Genomic DNA, 21949 nt, shown 5'->3' with positions numbered 1-21949 from the left:
CAAAACCTTTTCACGAGCAGAAAACGTGTTCATATTGACGGTTACATTTAATGGGTCCTCATACTTAAACTGGTAAATCGATCTGCTACTATAAAGGGACGGAGGACAGTAAATTCATAAATTTAAAATGCGATATGACATAACACATACAGCCGTGGTCAAAAGTTAAGTGAGGCAAAGGCTTTCGGAGGATGGCCTGGTGTCAAGAAGGGCAGCAAAGAAGCCACTTCTCTCCAAGAAAAAAATCAGGGACAGACTGATATTCTGCAAAAGGTACAGGGATTGGACTGCTGAGGATTGGGGTAAAGTCATTTTCTCTGGTGAATCCCCTTTCCGATTGTTTGAGGGATCTGGAAAAAACGATGGTCCGGAGATGAAAAGGCGATCGCCACCATCAGTCCGGTGTCATGCGAACAGTAAGGTATCCTGAGACCATCAACGTGTGGCGCTGCTTCTCAGCCAAGGTAGTGAGCTCACTCACAATTTTGCCTAAGAACACAGCCATGAATAAAGAATGGTACCAAAACATCCTTTGAAAGCAACTTCACCCAACCATCCAAGAACAGTTTGGTGATGAACAATGTCTTTTCCAGCATGATGGAGCACCGTGCCATAAGGCCAAAGTGATAACTAAGTGGCTTGGGGAACGAAACATCAATATTTTGGGTCCATGGCCAGGAAACTCCCCAGACCTTAATCCCATTGAGAACTTGTGGTCAATCCGCAAGAGTTGGGTGGACAAATAAAAACCCACAAATTCTGACAAACTCCCAGCATTGATTATGCAAGGATAGGCTGCCATCAGTCAGGATTTGGCCCAGAAGTTGACAGACATCATGCCAGGGTGAATTTCAGACGTCTTGAAAAAGAATGCAGTCAGAATGCCACCAAACTGCCAACTGACCAAATGCCAGAATGTATTCTCATATTTCCAAACACATGATATGTGAGCAGGATGCAATTTTACAGCCACACCGTTACAACAGGTCAATTCTACGTTAGGCAATGTTGCAGAACAGGTGTCCCACCGCAGACGCTGCAGAAGCCTGATGAGGGCCGCCGTGGGCTTTCACGCGGAGACGGGCCTAAAGGTAAAAACACTTTTCATTCTTTTAATCACCTGAAAATCACTGAAAGCAGAGCGCAGGCTATTAATAAGGTGCTGCGCAATTTTTCTTGTGGCTTACTGCGTAGCATGTTTGCTCCTGTTGCTATGGTTGGTGTCTTAAATCCCACCTCCTGTCTGAGAGTGTAGCTTGCACAATATTCATTCTGTGTTTTGCAGGCTTCCTGTAGTTCTCTAAAGATGAGCAGTAGGCTAACTGATGTCCTTGAACTGCCTGCTTTGTGTGAGTATCTTGCCTGTGATGCACTGGCAACCAGTACAGGTGGTACCCCAACCTTATGCCCTGGGAAGCCAGGGACTGGCTCCAGGTGACCCCGACCAAAATAAGCAGCTAGAAGATGGATAGACATATGTCATTCCCTACAGCTCACAATTTACCTGCATTTCTGACAAGAACATTCAATCATGGAACAGGAAAAAAAATAAGTAAAAAAACTGCTGTATTCAGAGTATGTCTTTCACTTACCAGGAGGTTTTATCTGAAGCAGCATTTTTGAGAATATGGGGTCATACAGACCCCACTTTCATCAGGGGTCATTCAAGGGCCCCATGGTGAAACCTCTCAGCTAACTGTGGGATTCAAACCGGCAACCTTCTGATCAAAGGCACCGCATCCTAACCTGCTGAGCCACATACCTCCCCTGATTCGAACGGTATGAAAAAGCATACATTTTTCACTTCCTGCTTCAGTCCTTCACTTTCTCTAAAATAGCTTCCCTCCATTAACATTCAATGTGCAGCTGCTCTCCATTTGTTTCTTAGCAGCCCTTTATGTTGAATTATCAGTAAGTTAGCAAATCCTTATCAAACTGCAATAACTGGCCTAATGCACAGCTTTGGTTTTTTAAAAATTTGTGGGCCTGTTTCTCTGACCTGTGAAACTGGAATCTCTATGCATTTTCCCTGTAGTTCACAGTTTACCTTCTGAGGTCCCACAAAGAATTTTCCAGAGAACCCAATATTGTGGCTAAAGCACAGATAGAATGGATAGAGAAAAACTGAAGGAATTAATAAAACGTATTGCACGTTTTAGTGCAAAAGAAATAACCTTCTTAAACACAGGGAGCAAGTTAGTGGCTTAATGTTCAATCCTCTTGATTACACTGTCGTCCTAATTATAGTCTTTGACGACAATAAAAGCTCATGATCATCTGCTAAAAGTAAAAACCGTCTTAATCAAATACTAATAATACAAGAATTTCCAGACAAGAGAAAATGGATCTTGCAATCTGGTCTGCAGCTTCCATGAAGAATAAACAGTAGAGACCTTCTCTTCTGAGAATCCCTTCATCCACAGAATACACCACAGATATTCCAGTAAGGAACCTTTAGTGCGACTCCTGCCGTGGATTCAGGATGCGGGTTTGGAATGGGATCCCTTCCTATCAGCCGATGACTCCCTCCACTCCTCCTTCCACCCACACGCCCATCCCGCCTTACTTCTTCTCCTCACACCTGTCCAGCTTCTCTTCCCATTCCTACCTTCTCCCCTTCACAAAAATCTGCGATAATGAGGGGATCCATGTCTTTGAGAACCACATCGATGTGAAAATAATACGTTTAAAAACACTCAGTGGTCAGCGACGAATAATGTACCTTCGAAATGACATTGACGCTCATGTCTGGGATAAGGCCCATTAGGAGAGAGAGCATTAAATCGTCCCTTAAACTCTGCTGGAGGCATATAGCCGTTCACTATGCAAGGCAAGGCTGGATCAGACAGCAGAGTGAGCCCTTTTCATCCATAGATCTCATTCCTCTCTCCATCTACCTAGTGCAGAGTCAGAAGCAGTAGCTGCCTGTGTGCCCCATTCGGCAACAGGGCAAAGGACTGCAGAGTCCTATCCACCACAGAGGAGGAACATAAGGCACCCAGCACTGACATATTTTACATTTAACCTATTTAGCAGACATTTTTATCCAAATCGACACATATTCTGAGAAAGCAGGGTCCCTGGAGCAACTGAGGGTCAAAGGGCCACACTCAGGGGCCCGATGCTGAGATCACTCACTGAGCTACACTTCAACCCAAAAGCATTGCTTGTAAACATAGTATGAAAATTATATGAACTTGACTGTTGCAGAAAAGTGACCAGCGTGGACAGTAGGGATTATTCTACCAGTGCCTGGGATGTACCAGGGGAATTTGCTTTACTCTGATAGGATTGGCAAACAGACCCGTAAATGGGGAGAACATGAGACAGGCTCCTGTCTTTTCCGTACAGGCACGCAAACAGGAGTCAGAAATATCAGGACAGAGCAATCTAGGTCAGCTTTTCAGAAAAGCACAGCATGAAGGACCTTGCCATTTGGTACACGGGGGGAGAAAACCTGGCTCGCTAAGTAAGAAACTTCTGCATAAATGTAGGCACACATACATGATGTTTATACATCGTACTGGTGCTCAGTTCACCTTGTACAGGTAAGATGAAAGGAGAAGACGTATGCTACCTGTGCGGCATTCTTACACTGGACCTGCGTATCTAGGTGCAGGCACTGCCATGATCTCACCATTCCATACAACAAACGCAGTGCCATTTATTTGTACATTTACAGCTACAAGGTTGACTGTGATTTATTACTGATATAGTCAATAACAAACTGTGGGGAATCTGTAAAACACACAAAACAATTATCGACACTAATCAAATCCATCCATCTTCCTTATCAGCTTTTTCCAGTACATGGTTGCAGTGTTAAATAACGACATTTAATAAAATACATTATTTCATGATCTGAGATTGAGACTTTGGAGACTGCAGTGAGTAGGATCACCGCCTGGTTTAACTTAGAGTAAACCAACAAAGTAATCAGAGGTTAGTGGTTAAAGCAATTAGCAGGATAATCACACCAGGAAGTCTAATTTTTACCATCCCAACTACTATTAATGAGCACATCAGGTGCTGTCAGTATGATCCAAAGCCTGAAGTGTAATTTTAAAGAGTTAAGAGTCAGAGTTTTAAAAACAGAGGTAGGGCAGTGATTCCAAGTCCTGGCTTCAAACGCTGTCGAGTTTAAATATACCACAGCTCAATGGGTTAGGGTTGTGCACCCACGACTGGGAGGTTGTGGGATCAGATCCTGGGGACAGCAGAGTAATCATATCACTGTTGGGCCAATGAGCAGAACCTTTAACATCGGCTGCTCCAGGGTTGATGGCACCGTATGTCGCTTAGGAAAGTGGACATCCGCTCCTCATCCCCTCCCTAGACTTTGGTAGTAGCCCTGGCTGCCCCCTCACTGGAGATACCTCTCTGGACCTCTGCAGCAGGTCTTGCTTCCTCAGAGAGCAGAGTTTTGTCACTCTTCCACAGAAGGTGAAAATTATGGCCAAGAACTGCCAGAGATTAAGGAGATACCCCCCCCCCCCCCAAACACACACATCCTCGTCATTTCCAAATGACATTGCTCTAACTATTAATCTTTAAAGACATTCCACAAGTGATATTCACCGTCCATTGTCTCCTCTAAGACTATGATACCGCATATGTAGCCCAATATAGGTGGAAAATGGGTCCATTCATGGTGGGAAGAGTGAATTACTTAAGTCAGTAAAAGTGAACCGATGCAATTCTGCATGACAGACTGTACCAAGTCTGCCATGGCATTGGGTCATTATCACGGCAGTAACTTTATTGACTCACATTACTGAGAAGAAAAAGTTCACTTGAGACTCACACTAAACAGAAGCATCCCAGAGGTCTCACCCTCAGCAGACATCACAAAGGAAGCCTTGGAATTTCCCTAATGGGCAGAACCAATCAATTAACACCTTGTGCCCTGATAATGGATAAAGCAGCTGTTAATATAGGCGCTGATTACCACTGGGGAGAGATTAAAGGCAGAGTCACACAAGTGTCACCACCGAACCTCACCTGGCCTTATCTGTCTCAGAAATGAAGAGCAGGAGGTTCACATATGACCTGGGTCTGATGAGCTTTCAGCTTGTGGGCCGGTCCATTAGGTGGCATGTAAAGAGAAACCCCATGAGGAATGCCGATGGCCGGCCATCTCCAGCATGCGGCTGACCTCTGGGACCTGCGCTACAGAGCTGAGTCCGGTGCCTGACAGCAGATGTCACAGAGCTCCCAATCCAGTTTTTCTATGCATTCCTCCAGCCTCATCTGGGGGGAGGGGGGGAGGCTGATGCCTGTATAGCATACCCTTCCCCTAAGGCTCTTAGGTTGCCTGTAAATGCGCAGGCCTGTAGGAGATCAAGCTGGCCTAATTTATCAGTAAGTGTCCCCTGAGTTAAAGGAGGTGGACATCGAGGTGTTTCCCTAGGAGTAAATAACCAAAAGAAATACAAATAACAGCTAAGCAGAAGCTGGAACAATTTTAGCTTAATTTACTTGCTCAATATCACAACAGCAATGCCCCTCCCGGTGTTATAATGGGGGGTAGTCTGGTCATGTGAGATCCACAGCCTGGAACATTTAAGTTACCTTACAATCTCTCCTTTTAAGCATAAGGAGATCTGATAATGGTCAACCTGACAGCTTTCCTCTGGAATTGATTATAAGTTCCCTCCCATGAGGCAGAAAAAAAAATTGCCTGCTCCACCCAGCAGCAGCAACCTCAACTTTTCCATCGTTGCCATGACAACCTCAAGATGACAGACAAGCCCTCAATAACCCGTATGTAATGCTCAGAGCCATCCAGGGGCTGCTGAAGCAGACAAACATAAACAGACAGTAGCGGCCTAGACTGATGCAGTGAGCCATAAGATCGGCAGCCTCTCTCCAGCTTGTACGCTATGAAGTAACGAATTATAATTACTTGCAATATTAGAAAGCTATATCAGTGCCACCACCTGTAAAAGTAGTAAGTCAATCTTCTTATACTTGACATTGGGCATTTTGGAATGATTACTGTGGCTGGTTTCCAATTACAGCTTTAACAGGCAGGAGCTAAACATGTGTATGGGAACGACACCCAGGTACAGTTGAAATGCTAGGCAGTGACGAGTACAGCATATGTTGTGAGGATATGCCTTGTGACTGCATCTGCCAAGGCCCTCTGCTGCTCTGGAGGTCTGACGGCACACTTTAAACTGGGCCAGAGACACAGAGTCTCTCACCAGGAGGCGGGTCAGTTCGGGCCGCTCACAGCTCCAGTCAAAGGGCAGACAAAGCACACAAGTAGCAAAATATAATGCTTATACTGGGGAGGAGAACCAGGAATCCAGGCATTGAAGCAGCCTGCTGCCTCTGAAGCTGCACAGGGGCTAGATCCTCATCACAGTGAGGGATTATATCTGTCTGACACACAATCCATATACCGCTACCCAAGCAAAGCGATGGTAAGGCGGTTCTGAACACCCTTACGCTCAAATTAAAATGATGAATAGAGCTAAGGAAGCCAATTAATCTTTCTTGTTTCAGCCAGAATCTGTTTTGGGAAGCGTACCTGTGTAGCCGCCATTCTCGAAACACTAAAACCCAATAGGAAAGCAACAACAAGGTCATAATTTATCCAGTCTGGGCATTTTTCAGTCGCATCCTCTGGGAAAAGATCCTCTGGGTCCGCCGAGAGGAACATTTCTTTTTGTAGTGCCAGCGGGGATCCTCGCAGTCTCCAGTATGTTTTAGAAGCAGCGTACATCCATGGTGAGTGAACATCGTGCAGAGAGACTCCAAATCATGACTGATACCACCCTGTTCACCAGGCCTCTTCTTTTGCTACTTGTATGCAAAAAAAAAAAAAGTTTAAAAATCAACCAGACGACACACCTACATTAGCATCCAGAAGTATCTTTTTTGTCATTTGCAAACAACACAAGCAAAACATAGCAGAACATTATGGAGATGAGGCCAGGATGAGGTTCTTCTGGATATCTGGTTTTTAAAGGTTTAATAATGAATGAACAAAATATCTGTCCTCCAAAGGTTCTCTGCAGTAAGTTTGGACCATATTGTGGCACAAATATAACACTAAACTGCCCAGGTTTCTTAATTTTGTTTATCTTGGACATCGGCTCTCTGCGCACCAGGTTACATTTGTGTTTTTACTATGACGTGCACGATATCTTCCGAACAATTTATTTTTATATAAACACTTTCTAGAAAACGTAGTTTTGATCAAGTGAGATTTTAATTGTACATTTTTTTTAAATGTTGGAAATTATACTCATTGTGATGAATATCTATTTATTTTTTTAAATATCATCATGCTAGAAACAAGATTTATTTTTCCGTTTAGTAATATTATGCCTTTCCTAAAGGAAAAATGTATTTCAGTCGTAATATTTGAAGTTATATTTAGAACGAAGTACTATATCAGCTGCTATTTAAAGACTTGATTAATTACTGGAATTAATTGCAATTAATGACTGTACTTTCATATCTAGTATTTTTCCTCATTCTTACTTACACCACAAATTTGTCATTATCAAACATGAAAACAATTAGCAGAAATCACAATGTAAGATCTAAAATAATGTAAGCATAGTGTGACCACCCCATAATATGCATTTTGCAAGGTCCATGGCAACACATCAAAGGAGGTTTAATGCATGCAAGATAAACAAAAATGAACTGATATTAATTGATTAAAATGTCCTTGTCATATTCCCATTTAAAACGGTGTGTAATAAATAGAAGACAAGATACAGACAGTTTCAAATGCAACTATATCATGATGCAACTTATGAGGAGTCTAGCTGACAGAGAGGACAGCCTATGCTTGCTCACTGATGCTACACCACAGGTCGATTCACTTAAGGGGGTGACAGTTGTGAGACAGGCTCCGTACTGCCCTTAAATCACCAGCCGCGGCTGCTGTCTCCTCCACCAGCTCACATGCTCTGCTAAAGTGTCCATCTCTCAGCAGGAGTTCAGCAACCCGTTCCTCTTAAGTAGGTATGCCACCACCTCCCACCCAAACACACCACCCCCTGGGGCCAAGTACAAATGGACTAGCCCTGTTCTAACTTTGGCTATGTCTAATTTCTTTGCAGTTCATTTAAAGAGTACGTAGAACACATCGCAAAATGGTCCACTCCTGTCACTTGTGTGTGTGAATTTGTGCAGGCACGTTGCATGAATCTTAAATAAATATCTCTCCGATATGCGCACCATATAATGTATAAAATGAATCAAATAAATCAAAAAAAAAATCCCAACTGCCACATACTGCTGTTCTACTCGTACATGGTAATAATTCATTTTGCTTCCTGTCCTTAAAAATGATTTATTAAAAAGTAAAGTCTGAATTCGAAGTAGCTCCTAAAACAGTGTAAGTCACCAGAGAGATTGGTCAAGTTTTCACGAGCATTCTCTCATAGCAGGAGTGCTTTGTGTGATCTGAATTAGCTTATTGATTTGAATATAAGATTTTGCAATGAACCATCATCAGACAAAGGTCCAGATGCTCCCATCCTGCCCTTTCAGCATGAGCACAGCTCCAAGGATGGCAGGTGAAGGGGTCAGTGACCAGGCCCTGATATCAAGAGCAACTTCACTGGCCAGTAAGTAAAAAGATGAAACTAAAAGAAATTACTGTGACAAAGATGACCAAGTATCCCGCAAAACTGAGCTTGTGGGAGTTTTACTTACACAAAAATGTTCTCAGGGCAGAAGTAAAAAAATATTGGTTCAGAGAGATAACTAATCAGATTGTAGAGGAGGTGTGTCCAACCAACTAAAGACAGGACCAAGACATCTGATTGGTTGGTCTCACCTCCTCTACTTGCTTGGACCCACAATCTGACTGGTTGTCTTTCTGGACCAATCGTTTTTCGTTCTGCCCTCAGAATATTTTGTGTAAGTAGAATCCCACGAGTCACAACCGACCATAGGGTCTCCTGGCCTGGACTCTCCAGGGGCTGAAAACCAAACCCAGAGTGGAAAGTTAGTTTACACAAAATACATAGTTATTCGAGCAACAGAGGCAGTATGTTAGATAAGTAAAGGCATAATGATCAGTTCATATACAGTATATATATTATCAATTTATACATTTCTTTACTGAGTTGGTTGGAAAAGTCTACTGCAAATTCGGCTCAGGCTTCACATCTTTTTCTGTGAAGGGCAAAGTTATTTTTCCGAAAAGAGGATGCATGGGATTGAATACTGCATGCATGTTAGATTCTGTGCTCCAGGCCTACTATGAACTAAGCGCCATTCATGGTGCATTGTGGGTAAGATCTTACCAAAAGCCCTTGCTGCTGGCAAGTCATACTTTTAAATAACTCGAATCTTTTGAGAGGATGACATTAAGAGATTATTCAAGAGTTCTAGTATAACATAAAGAATACCTAATAAGACCTGTTCTTATTCATAATTATGATGCCTTGTCGTCACAGACACAGAAAAGGTTTATTTCAAAGGTGAGTGAGTTAAACAGTTTATGAGAAACTCCATCCATGCTCAGAATAATAGAGATGGTTCCTCTTAATCCTCCCTAATCTGTCGCCCTCTCGGCCTCTGATCTCCGCTCCAGCACTGCTCTACGGCTTGGCTGCAGCACGCTTCCAAAAAAGGGCATGACTTGGCAGGACTGCTGTAGTCCCAGCTTATGGCACAAGAAGACAAAACCCACGAAGAAGCACGACGGCCAGCTCTGTGGGAGTGTGGAGATGGTCTGTTAACTAGATGGCCTGATAACTAGTTCTCAGTCCAATGTGTGAAGTGCATGACAGCCGTGTGTGTGTTCATTTGTCTGTGAGCCTGTGTATGGGCTGGTTCAGCATATATGGGTGTATTCTGAGAAATGTAACAAAATGTATCAAAACATAATACAAAAACGTAACAGTGCCAGCATTTTTTGTTGGTAATTTCGTGTTTTTGGGCTCCGTTTGAATCGTTTGGAAACCAGTGGTTCTGTAAAAATGCAAAAACTGCCATAAAAATATTAAGCAGCACACACAGGGTTACAAATTTTGCTTTCTAAATGGTTTATTATAACCATTTGTCATGGTCATCTCCTCTGATGTGTTAATACATTTTTTTTTCTGCAAGCAGTTGGAAGAGTCGAAAGGTTTAACCATGCAGAGTCGTTTTTTTCTCTCATAAACATGTATTTTCCTTAACCTTGGTGATGCCTGAACTGCAGGGTTCTGTAAGTAGGCCACGTATCCCTGGAATGCAGCCACTGCTGGATGGATCACTGCCCGCTGCACATTCCACACCGCGCGGAATTACCCATCATCCCCTCTCACGCTCACATTCTCCACATCAGCGTCTTCTCGCTTTCCACTCGGCAAGATACGGGGGTCTCCCTCCAATGTTGTACATGTGTGTGCTCATACATACGCATGCAATTTCAAACTATGGGTCGGTACGGCGGCACAAATGTTGGCAAGTGTTAGACAGAGGCTCTGGGAGACCCTGCAGATGGGTTAGCGAAGTTCTGAGAAGATCACTCATTGCATCAATAGCAGAATACCCTTTTCAAAGCACGGTTTGGTTTATTGCAAAGAAAGAATCCATTCCAGAGTATTCTTAGATATAAAGATTATGTAAGGCTATGTGATACAAGGCTAATGATCAAAAACAGCTAGTCAGTTTCATTAAACTATTATGATAACGATATTATTTGCTCAAAATGGATTCTGATGTGTTCCCGAATCCAGACTATAAGCTCCGTAGTTTTGAATTCAGTACCAGGTGCTATATAATGCTGAAGGATGCATACTCTTTCTGCACGTTGTCAGCTAACCAACAAACAAAAAAAAATGATAAAGATTGCTCTGAATAACAACAACAACAACAATGATGACGACATTTCATTGACCCTGTGGAGAAATGTTCTTTTTGCCGACCCCTTGACACACAGAGACACATGTAGGTGAGTGAGACAAGTTTGACAGGGAAGTGTAGCCACCTGCAGTGGCACCTGTGGAGCTGGGAGTTAAGGACCTTGCTGAGGGGCCCACAGCCGTAACTATCATGCCGAGGCCAGCCTCGAACCAGCGACCATCCAGGCACAGAGACAGGTCAATTAAAACAATACAATGTTTCACAATGACCATATGTATGCCAATGGCATTATAAAATGCTTTTTTAAAGCTCAGATCATTCATTCATTCATCCATCCATCCATTCATCCATTTTCTATACCAGCTTGTCCTTTGCAGGGTTGGAGCCTATTCCGGAAGCTGCAAGCGTAAGGCAGAAAATTACCCAGCTAGCCAGTGCGCCACCACGCCGCCGTCAGATTATAAATCCATATAAAGTAAATTATATATATTAATATGTATATACAGTATTACACATACAGTATATCACAGTAATTTCACATATAGACGAACAATGCTACTGTGTAGCTAAAGTAAAACAAAGGAATTGGGCACAACGAAGGAGTCAATGAGATCCTCAGAGCTTCCCAAGGAAAGTGTCAGCGGCTTGACGCAGGATAACGTCAGGCGATCTGGCCATCTGGTTCAGTGCACTGGGACCCTGCACCACGTCCTCAGGCTGCCCGGCTCGCCTGCTTCTCTCAGCTCTGGCCGGGCGGCGAGGCCACCCACAGACTGCCAGCTTACACTAGCAGATGAAATAATTGCAAAGCGACACACAGGCAGCCTCCTGCCAGGCTCTGGAAAGCAGCCTGGATCTCGGAAAAACTGCCCGCCTTCAGCGGTGAGGGAAGCGGCGGGGCCAGCAGTGCGGAACGGCCCGTTTCCACCATGAAGGGGCTGAAGCAGATGTAAAGACACGGACGGCCCACTGTGAGCCACGACTTTGTGTGTATTAAGAAAAATTCTCTGTTTTGGTCAGCTATTAAAATCTAGTTTAATATTTCACCAGCTATACTGTTCATAGAAGCGTACTCCCCCCCCCCCCCCCCCCCGCCCAGAGACTTATTATTATTTTTTTTTATTATTGCACATATAGCTTATAGTTATTCATTTATTTATTATTTATATTTATCTGTCTCCTATTATTCTTTTCAGGATATTCTATTTGTGTGCTATATACATTTTTAAATCTGTTTACATTATGCTTACTTGCCAGCTAGTCCCCCTTGGATCAAGAAAAGTTTAATCTTATCTTAAAACAGTCTTTCCTCAGTATCTCAGATGCTTAAAATGTGTTAAGCTATGTTACTGAAGAGCTTAGCGACACAGCTGACCTGCGTTCAGACCCAGTGGCGTCCGTTACCCTGTATCTTAGCTGTCTTATGTTGTCCTTCATCTGGTCTCTTACAGGGGTTTACAGCCTTCGTCGGTCTAGCCATATTTCTCCATCCATCCATCCATTTTCCAAACTGCTTATCCTATTGGGTCGCGGGGGGTCCGGAGCTTATCATGGAAGCAATGGGCACGAGGCAGGGAACAACCCTGGATGGGGGGCCAGCCCATCGCACTCACACATCATTCATTCACACAGGCACACCTATGGGCAATTTAGTAACTCCAGTTAGCCAATTAGCATGTCTTTGAACTGTGGGGGGGAAACCGGAGTACCCAGAGGAAACCCCACGACGACATGGGGAGAGCATGCGAACTCCGCACACATGTAACCCAGGCGGAGACTCAAACCCGAGTCCCAGAGGTGTGAGCAACAGTGCTAACCACTGCACCACCATGCCGCCCCCAGTGCTAACCACTGCACCACCATGCCGCCCCCAGTGCTAACCACTGCACCACCATGCCGCCCCCAGTGCTAACCACTGCACCACCATGCCAGCCATGTTTCTCCTTTATACAAAATAAAATACTTAAAACAAAGAAGATGGATCCAATATATACAACCTACATTTAGGAAGCTTATTAAATGAAGGTTAAATAATGATAAGCAACCCATCGTATTAACTCTTACATGCTCAATTTGACCCCAGGGTAAGCCGTGAGCGTTAATCCACGTATAACACTGCATATTTTACTGGAGCAATTTAAGTTAAGTATTTTGTTACAGTAGAATAGCTGATGGAAATTAAACTGGAACCCCCCCGGTTATTACGTCTTTAGCCACTACACCGCCTGCATGTTCAAACTGGTACTGCTGGTGGTTGTGTGATTTCAGGCTTGCAGTTCATTTGCTGTTCAGTCCCTCATTGAAACTTCCTGCTCTTGTATGCGGCCGCATATAAAACACAATGTGCAAAACAAAATAAACCATCTGGTGAAACAAGTACCTAAGCAATAAATATGGCATGAGACCCAAACACTGATCCTCTCAGATTTAAATATGTTTTTCCTGTATTGCAAGACACATCTTCCTTTATCCCAGTGTAAGACACATCCAGGGGTGGACTGTCCATCTGGCAAACTGGCATTTTCCCAGAAAGCCAATGGGTCTTTGGGCCGATAAATTAATCATGGGGGACCCCAAAGTCCAGCCCAGGTCCCATCTACAGTATAGTGAATTTATGCATGTAGACCATTAATTCACCCTTAAAACATACACATCTTTACACAAATATCCACGCATGCAATTGGCTGTCTCACATGCATTTATGTATTGGCACTTGGATTATATTCATTCAAATTTTTTAAATTCAGATAACTTATCTGTCGATTAAAACCAGCTGCACAATTTCTGTTCTCGTTCGCCATTTGTCATTCAGGCCCCCTGTTCCAGTAAAAGACTCATGGCGTCCAAGTTAGCATCTATGCTGTAATTGTGTCAAGATTCCTGTTTTGAGCCATGTGAGTTTAAACCAACCAGGAGGAACATCTGAGTGCTGTCGCCTTAAAGCTGCACTGAGACTTACAGGCTTAGGTTATAAGCCTTAGAAGAAGAAGTGATTAGAATGAGATCCAGCATAAAATGCTTAGTCTAAAATACCACCATATCTACACAGTTTTAAAGCAACACCAACTTCTCCCAACCCTATACAGCCGTAAGTATTCCTCTCTTTCTCAGCAGCGACCACAAAACCTTCTAAAATTTCACCCTTTTCCGGGTCCTTCCCACCTAATCTTGTGAGGCTTCCGTCGCTGGTGAGAGAAGGAACAAAGAGAGGCATTTCGTCCACCTCGGCATCAACAGCCTCCTCATAGCTGTGAAGCGTCACGGAGATAAATTTGGAAGGTGTGACCCCGGGGTCCGAAGAAACTTGCGTAGACTGGCATGGAAGCTTCTCCTCGGAGAGCCTGTTCTCCGGGGCTGCAGCGGACCTATTCATTAAGACCGGGCTCATTTTAAACTTGGCCCAAGCCCCTTTTAGCGAGCATCCTGCACCCAACAGAGAACATAATGGAAGCAGAGTGCGACTCTCCAGACATGGAGCAGAATCATTCAACACACCACAAGTATCTGTGCCTTTAAGGCACACTTGGCATTATTTATTTGTACAAATGAGGGTCCTGGTCCTTCGACCTTCTGTCTCCTCCCTCAAACCCCATGACTTTGTAGTTTAAGGTTCTCAGCTGAGCCCCAAAGAAAGACAACCAAGGTTGTAAAGGGTAATTTAAGTTGACAGCCTGACTGAGAATGAAGCTCCCCATTATTTTCGTACACAGAGCTTTTCTGGAAATAAGCATTGTAACTATGGTTAAAACCCTGGCATATTTTGGTTGATAAGCTATAGCCCCGAGTATTTTAAACCAAGCTTCGAGTATTTTAGCCCCGATGCCAATCTTCCTTCAAAAAAAGTCCAGCCCCGCGTCAACTTGAATTAGCCCCTAATCTTTTCAATAGCTTGAAACATCCCGGCATTAATGCAAATTAACACAGTAAATAGTCAATAAAAATACAGCAAGTTTTGAGAACTGGGGCTGGAGTCACTATCAGGATCAGGAGGGAAAGTCCAGTGATCGTGATTGTTGGCGCTATAGCCCACCTGTCCTTTGGTGTATAAATACAGTGGCCCTTTCTAGTTTACTCTTTTCCTCGCATTAGACAGAAGTAAGTAGTTTGTTTTTTCACAGTCCGTTCTGCTCCTTATTTTGGATCTGTGTTGCTGTGTTGCTGTCCTTGATCTAATCAATCACGGTACTAGCAAAAATATTTTTAAAAAATCACAATAACGCTAAAGGTCACTCTACCTGCCTGCGATGCTCCCTCTACCTAATTTTGAAGAGGTTTCTCCTGCAACAGACTTGATCCATTACCAGTCAGTGGCCTAAATATTCAGAAGAAATCGTGTTACAAGCAGCATGAACAAAGAACTGGCTCCCTGGTACTAAGAACTGCGACTGGCCTTTTTCAGGGAAAGGAAGAAGATTTGGACTCAAATTAGACATAATTAAGAACTTAGAAACATGAGACAGGCTGTTGCGGATTATTTGCAATGTAATTTTGGTGTGCAGCAGATTAAAACGGATTTAACATAGTTTGTGTGATAAACACAGCTGATATGGGACATTAGTAAATCTGGAATTTGCTACATTTGTACGCAGCTGAAGAAATCTGGTAGCATACGCTTGACTCCTGCGCACTGAGCAGTCTGAAGAAATGTCATCTACAGACGGCAGCACAAAACTGGGCCTGCCTTTAAACCTACTTAAAATGTCCCCTCTGTACTGTATGACTGTTCTAGTTTTCTGTTTTTTCTTTCCCCGGATTTAGGCCAATGCGAAAAAGCTGGCAAGACATTTTTCCCACTGACAAATAATATGGCCACACGTCTGAAGGCAAAACACAATATGTTTATTGTCGCACAAACAGTACTGTGAAAACGAAGCAGAAATGGATGCAATCTCATGGAAAACAGAAAAACAAACATTTTTTTTTCCCATTAAATTGCGTAATAATACCTCAAAATGAATTATTAACTAAAAACATCATGACTTTGGTCACCATGCCTTAAGAAGGATATTGCTGCCTTGGAAAAGGTGCAACGTAGGGCTAAGAGAATGATTCCTGGTCTTAGAGGAATGTCTTATGAGGAGAGGCTAGCTGAGCTGAATCTGTTCAGCCTCGAGCAAAGGAGACTAAGGGGGGGACGTGATCCAGGTGTATAAGATTCTACCAGGTCTGGATGCTGTTCAGCCAAATAGCTACTTTAATATTAGTTCAAAGACAAGAACTCGTGGCCACAGGTGGAAATTAGCGGGAGAATATTTTAAACTGGACTTGAGAAAGCATTTCTTTACACAGCGTGCAGTTAGAGTATGTAGTAGTCTTCCAGTTAGTGTAGTGCAAGCTAAAACCCTGGGTTCCTTTAAATCAGAGCTAGATAAGATTTTAACAACTTTAAGTTATTAGTTGAATTCTCCCCAGACGAGCTTGATGGGCCGAATGGCCTCCTCTCCATTGTAAATTTCTTATGTTCTTATCTACTTATAGCACTTTATTTTTTGACTAACTAAATGTTTCAAAACTGTCTCCACTCGATGACCAGCAGAACAATAGTATATGCTGTAGCTGAACTTGAAAGATATGATAAAATTATGCCAGTAAATCATAGTTGTACTTGTAACTCTAGAGAAAATAACACTCATATTTTGGGCTTTTTTCAAAATACAAATAGCCGCCAACTTTGAAACCTCAAATGATGATTGATCATTGAGTGATTATTATTGATTTGACATTATTATCATTGATCCTGAGAATTATTATGATGTATCTAATATGACACAAAGACACTAATAAAGCAGCATCTATCCATCTTTCATCTTCTTGGTGTCAGAGGGGCCACAGCACTACTGGTATGTTATTTAGGTGCTTCTTCGACATAGCAGGGTCCCTGGGGTGGCCTGATACACAGCTTTCTGAGAGGGTTTATTCTGTGATTCGAGGAAGGTAACTGGAGAATAAAGTTACAGACGCTCCTCTGCTTACGAACGAAATACGTTCCGAACGGCCGTTCGTAACTTGAAAAGTTCGTAAGTGTTACTCAGCATCATTTTAAGGATATACGCAAGTACAAAGAACTAGGATGCTGGGAGTACGCACGCTACGCTGCTGCGCGGCAGGAGTAGCGGCCGGAAGTCGTACTAGGTGGAATTGGCGTGCAGAAAAAAAAAATTATATTGTGGACAGGAAACGGGAGCCCAATGAACACAATTTGGACTTACAGTCCTCTTCGTTCGTATGTAGGAAAGTTCCTAAGTTGGAAGTTCGTAAGTAGAGGAGCGTCTGTATTTAGCTTCTCATGAAAAAGAAACAGAATCGAAGCAATCAGTAAACCAAAAACTCATCGTATGATTGCTATCCTGCAAGAATAATATAGAACCTCCCATCTGAATAGCTAGATCAGTGTTTCATTTAGTCATTGTGACCTCTGCAGCTTCTATCTACCCAAAATCTACAGGTGCAAGGCAGTGAATAACACAGGATGGGGCACCAACCCATCAGAGGGCAGACGCTCGTGCACGACGTGGAAACCTCAATTCACTTCAGCATGTTTTTGGACTGTAGAGGATAAGCAGAGGAAGCTCCATAGCGATGCTGGGAGAACATGAAAACTCCACCAGAGACTTGAATCCTGGTCTCCAGAGGTGTGGCACAAGCGTGGCGGCAGTGCCCCACTGTGCCTCTCCATTGGCTGGATTTGAAATATTTGAAATAAACCACAATAAACCGAATTAACACACAGGTGAACACTGAATGTCAGAAAACGGAAACCCGCTTCGATCCATCCCACATCTACAGGCAAGGTGAACAAATGCCAGGATGTCCCCTGCATAAGTGTCTCTGCGTTTATCTGCTATGGTCCTTCCACAGCGTCCCGTCGAGGCATGTGGGAAAGGCACTGTTCGCTGTATTCTCATCCTGCTTTGTGAATTCTTCCGTGTAGATTAAAAGCCTTTATGAAATATGGACAAATATCTGGATTTTGGAATCTTCCGCTTGACTCCCATAGTTTTGCAGCCATTTCCATCAGATTCACCCCAAATTGCTCCTTTCCTGGGGCTTTTGTTAGTCTTCGGCTTCCTTGCCTATAAGACCTAATTTCACCACGAGTCTCACAGCAAAACATGAAGGAATTTATTCAAAAACTGTGCATTCGTATAACTTTAATTTTAGAAGAGACATAAAGCCTGGATCATACAGTCTGTCATAGCAACCAAAAAACAAGGCCAGGATTTTGTGGTTATGAAGATGACACTTGTCCTCCATCAAGGTAAAATGGTGGCTGGGAGGGGGGGGGTAGTGGGGTGGGGGTGATGCCATCCAGATCCTCCCTGATTGTGGTAGTAATGGATCTGAGCGGCAAAGCTACCAGCATCTAGCTGGCTCAACGCAAATTGCTGTTTGCAGGAATAGCATCAGCCTTTCATTGAATACAACAGGGGGATAAGCGCACCCCCCCTCCCCCCCAGACAGAATTGCATAGCCGTAACAGCACAGTAAATGTGGTCCTCTGCAGATCATAAAAGGATGGACAGGATTCAGGAAATGAGTCCATTACCCTTATCGCACAAGACCTCACTTAGAACTTGATTTTAATGTCACCTACATATGTGTACTATATATGATGTATACAATCAGTCATCTTCCATAATCGCTTCTCCAGTACACAGTCATAAGTTCACCTGGGGCCTATCCAAAGCGGCACAGGCTCAGTGTACAAGGCATGTCTCTGGACTGCCTGACGGAACCAGAGTTCCCAGCTAAATCCCACAGGTACAATACATCCCTTATTAATGCATATATGCTGGCAATATCTTAATCCACACTGCATAAAGCATGGCAGACCATGGTGGATAACCGATTTATTTTTTAGATCTTTCGAGCTCAAAATTAAGCAGATCTATCTGAAATGACATCAATTCCTAGAAAGATGCACTCAGGACACCGGCAAATGAGCAGGAAATAGCTGCGGCTGCCCCACTGGAGAAAGCCAGGAAAGGCAGACAGGGTGTGCCGTTCCCAGACCTATTTTAGCATCTCTTTTGTCTAATTCCACCCCCAAGGTGTGCTTTTACATACAGAGCGATCACCAGAGCCAATAGGTGGTCCGGCTCTCACTAATAGCAGCAAAAGAGAATCAGAGCCTAGTGATATCTTATATTACGATTTAAGTCATGTGACACTGATGGCACTCTGTAAAATACCCATAGGACATGAGTATGCCTTTATTTTTACCCTGAAATTGACTGGCATCTCATCCAGGGTCTGCCTGTACCTTGTACTGCTGTGGACAGACTCCACACCCACAAACTTCCTGCTCAGGATAAGAGGTCGGAAGATAAGGTGAATGACAGATGACCATATCCTGCAAGTTCAATGAATACTCCACCCATATCCATTATTTTCCTGCTGCTTCCAGGGCAGGGCAACAGTGAGTCTATCCTAGGCAGTATAGGGAACAAGGCATGGGACATACATCCATCGATTTTCCGCATCTGCCTGTCCTATGCAAGGTTGGGGGGTCCGGAGCCCAGAATCTACGGGCGCAAGGCAGAGAATAACCCACCCATCACAGGGCACTCGTACCATTCACACCAGAAATTTGGCAACTCCAGTTCCCCTCAGCATGTTCTTGGACTACGGGAGGAAAATGAAGGACCTGTTGGAAACACCAAAATGGCACAGGGAGATATGCAAAGTCCACGCATGGAGCTACGGTGGGGAAATGAACCCGGGAAAGTGAGTTAACCATGCTAGCCACTGTATCACCATGGTACCCTGAACTTTCAGGACCTGCTATATCCAGGCAGTCTCTCAAGCAAGTCTCCCAAGAAACCTCTAAGCAGACCCAGCACTGCTTAGCATCTGAGATCAGATGAGAGCAGGTGCATCCAATGCAGTGTGGCTGTAAACACAACATAACTCAAATGAAACATCAGAAATAACAGGCAGCAAGAGAAGCACGTGGCGAGTGGTTCATTTATTCTTTTACAAAAACATGGGAAAATAATGCATAATTATTACCAAGCCAGATCTGGGAACAATTTTTTATATATTTTTTTTAATGGTAGCAGAATGTGAATGGAGGACGTGAAACATAGGCAGCTTCTCTCTGCTCCTCTCCTCGTATCTCAAAGGTCCACTCATCAGCCAAGCCTGCTCTCTGAGGCAGATGACCATCACTGCCTCCCCATCCGAACCTCTGCCTCTTTCACTGCGCTAATCAACCAGACCCCGTTTGTCAGCAGGGATATCCAATGACCTTATTCGCTTAGTCTGTATCAGCTGGAGAAGGAAACACAATAATGCTGTGGTAAGACCCTTCCCAATCTGCGTTGTGTCTGGGTAGCCCCCTCTTAACCGGACCTGGTTCTCGCTTTCTGTGCCTCACGGACAATATTAGCGGTCGTGAGAAAGTGCCAGAACACATTACTTACCACCTTTCTCCCCTTTTTCCCAGGGGAGGACAAAATAACCCAAGGAAGGAAAGGAGAAGAGAAAAAAACACAGATGGCAAAAAATCTGTTGACTGTTTTGTACTGAAAAAAAATAAAAATCTGAAACACACCCAAAGCTTTGTGATTTTATGGTCTACAGTGTGACAGCAGCCAATAAATTTTAGGCCGAACCTCACCCCTGTAGGAGTTTCCTGGTAAAATGCTAGCCTTCAAATTCTCCCTACAAAGAGCGCCAAGTTTAATAAACTCATAATACTCCTTTGACGTAGTAACTTAAAACCAATACATCACTCCCCAGTCCTAGGTGATTCCCATAATGTTTGGCATCATGAAGGAAAAGGCAAGAGAAACTTTTTACTGACAAAAGTCTGGCACAGTCCGGAAGCCACTTGAGAGGCCCTTAGCATTCATATATGCCACTGCAGAGCCTACAAAACACAGGCAGCAATATGAACTGTTATTCTCTCTGGATTTTTAAATAAATGCACATGAGAGTGGAAGGACTTTGCAAACATAAACGACATGGAGACACTCTGCCTGGGTAAACTGGATTAGCGTTCCTCGCTGTCCTCAAATTCAGAGACTTATAGTAAAACCACAGGCACACTCGGAGCACTTAAAATCCAGGTTGCTATAAATACCTAGTGCTTGTGGAGTTTAAAGAGACAAATCTCTAGGCAACATAGAGTCAGTCAAATGAGAGAGACTTCTGGGAGACTGACAGCATGGTCTCATTGCTTTTTTATTCAGCTGAAATGATATTTTCAGAGTGAGTCTCTGGACTCGTGTCACATGAGTGGAGGAGTGTCTATGTCTGAACTGGTCTCAGTGCAGAGGGATCTTGTCTGTATCTCTGGGATGTAGAGCTCTGCAGCTGGCCTTGTGTGTGTGTGTATCTGTGTGTGTGTGTGTGTAAGCTGTAAAGCTCCTACGAGGAAGAGGAGAGGTTTTCCCCGACTTCCCATCTCATGCTCGATGTTACAGATAGACGTCACACCGCATTTCCGTGGTGGAAAGTGATGCAAACTCTGTGCACCTTGACATTTTGTGCTGGGCATGTCAGGAGCAACATCGTCTGTGTTATTTTTAACCCACTGTCTCCATGGAAACCGGCACACATGCTCAGAGCGGATGGTGTGGATGCTGCAGCTCGTGTCCCTCGATCTAGGGCAAAGGAGACCAACTGTTACGACTGGGCGGCTGCTCCGGACGGGACTCTCAGTCATGGGGCAGTCGGAGCAAGTCCATTAATTTAGAGGATGCCAAAGCTCGGAATACTATACATTAAAACACCAAAATCCCTTAGCTGTTTTTTTTTTTTAAATGCATGAAAAAAGAAGTGATCAGCTAACCTACACGAAGGTTTTTCATGACTGTTTCATATATTTACTGATAGGACGTCAGTCCTGGACACATCGCGATTGCCTGTCCCTCCTTGCGATTTGGAGTTTAGGACTAAAGTGTGCTTTTAGCTGTTGCCTTTTACTCGAAGTGACTCACAATTTTTGCTTATTTTTAACATGGATTATTCACTGGTTAAGGGAATACGGTAGCGACCCTCGGGGGGATTCAAAACATGCAAGTTGCATGTTACATCCTTGTAAGAGAGAGCGAGCGAGATCGCCCTGGGGGGGTGGGGGTGGGGGGGGTGGGGCACAGTCACGTCACAAGTCAAA

General features: G+C 43.7%; 1 protein-coding gene across 5 annotated transcripts in view; it reads right to left on the bottom strand.

Moving 5' to 3' along the window:
- The window catches only part of nhsb (Nance-Horan syndrome b (congenital cataracts and dental anomalies)), a 79065-nt gene that overhangs the window by 17096 nt on the left and 40020 nt on the right, over window positions 1-21949 (bottom strand). The window lies entirely within an intron of this gene.

Source organism: Brienomyrus brachyistius, chromosome 16 (genome assembly GCF_023856365.1).
Source record: "Brienomyrus brachyistius isolate T26 chromosome 16, BBRACH_0.4, whole genome shotgun sequence".
In the NCBI taxonomy this organism is placed as follows: Eukaryota; Metazoa; Chordata; class Actinopteri; order Osteoglossiformes; family Mormyridae; genus Brienomyrus; species Brienomyrus brachyistius.
Note: the sequence above shows the minus strand (reverse complement) of the source record. Positions and strands in the feature narration are given on the sequence as shown.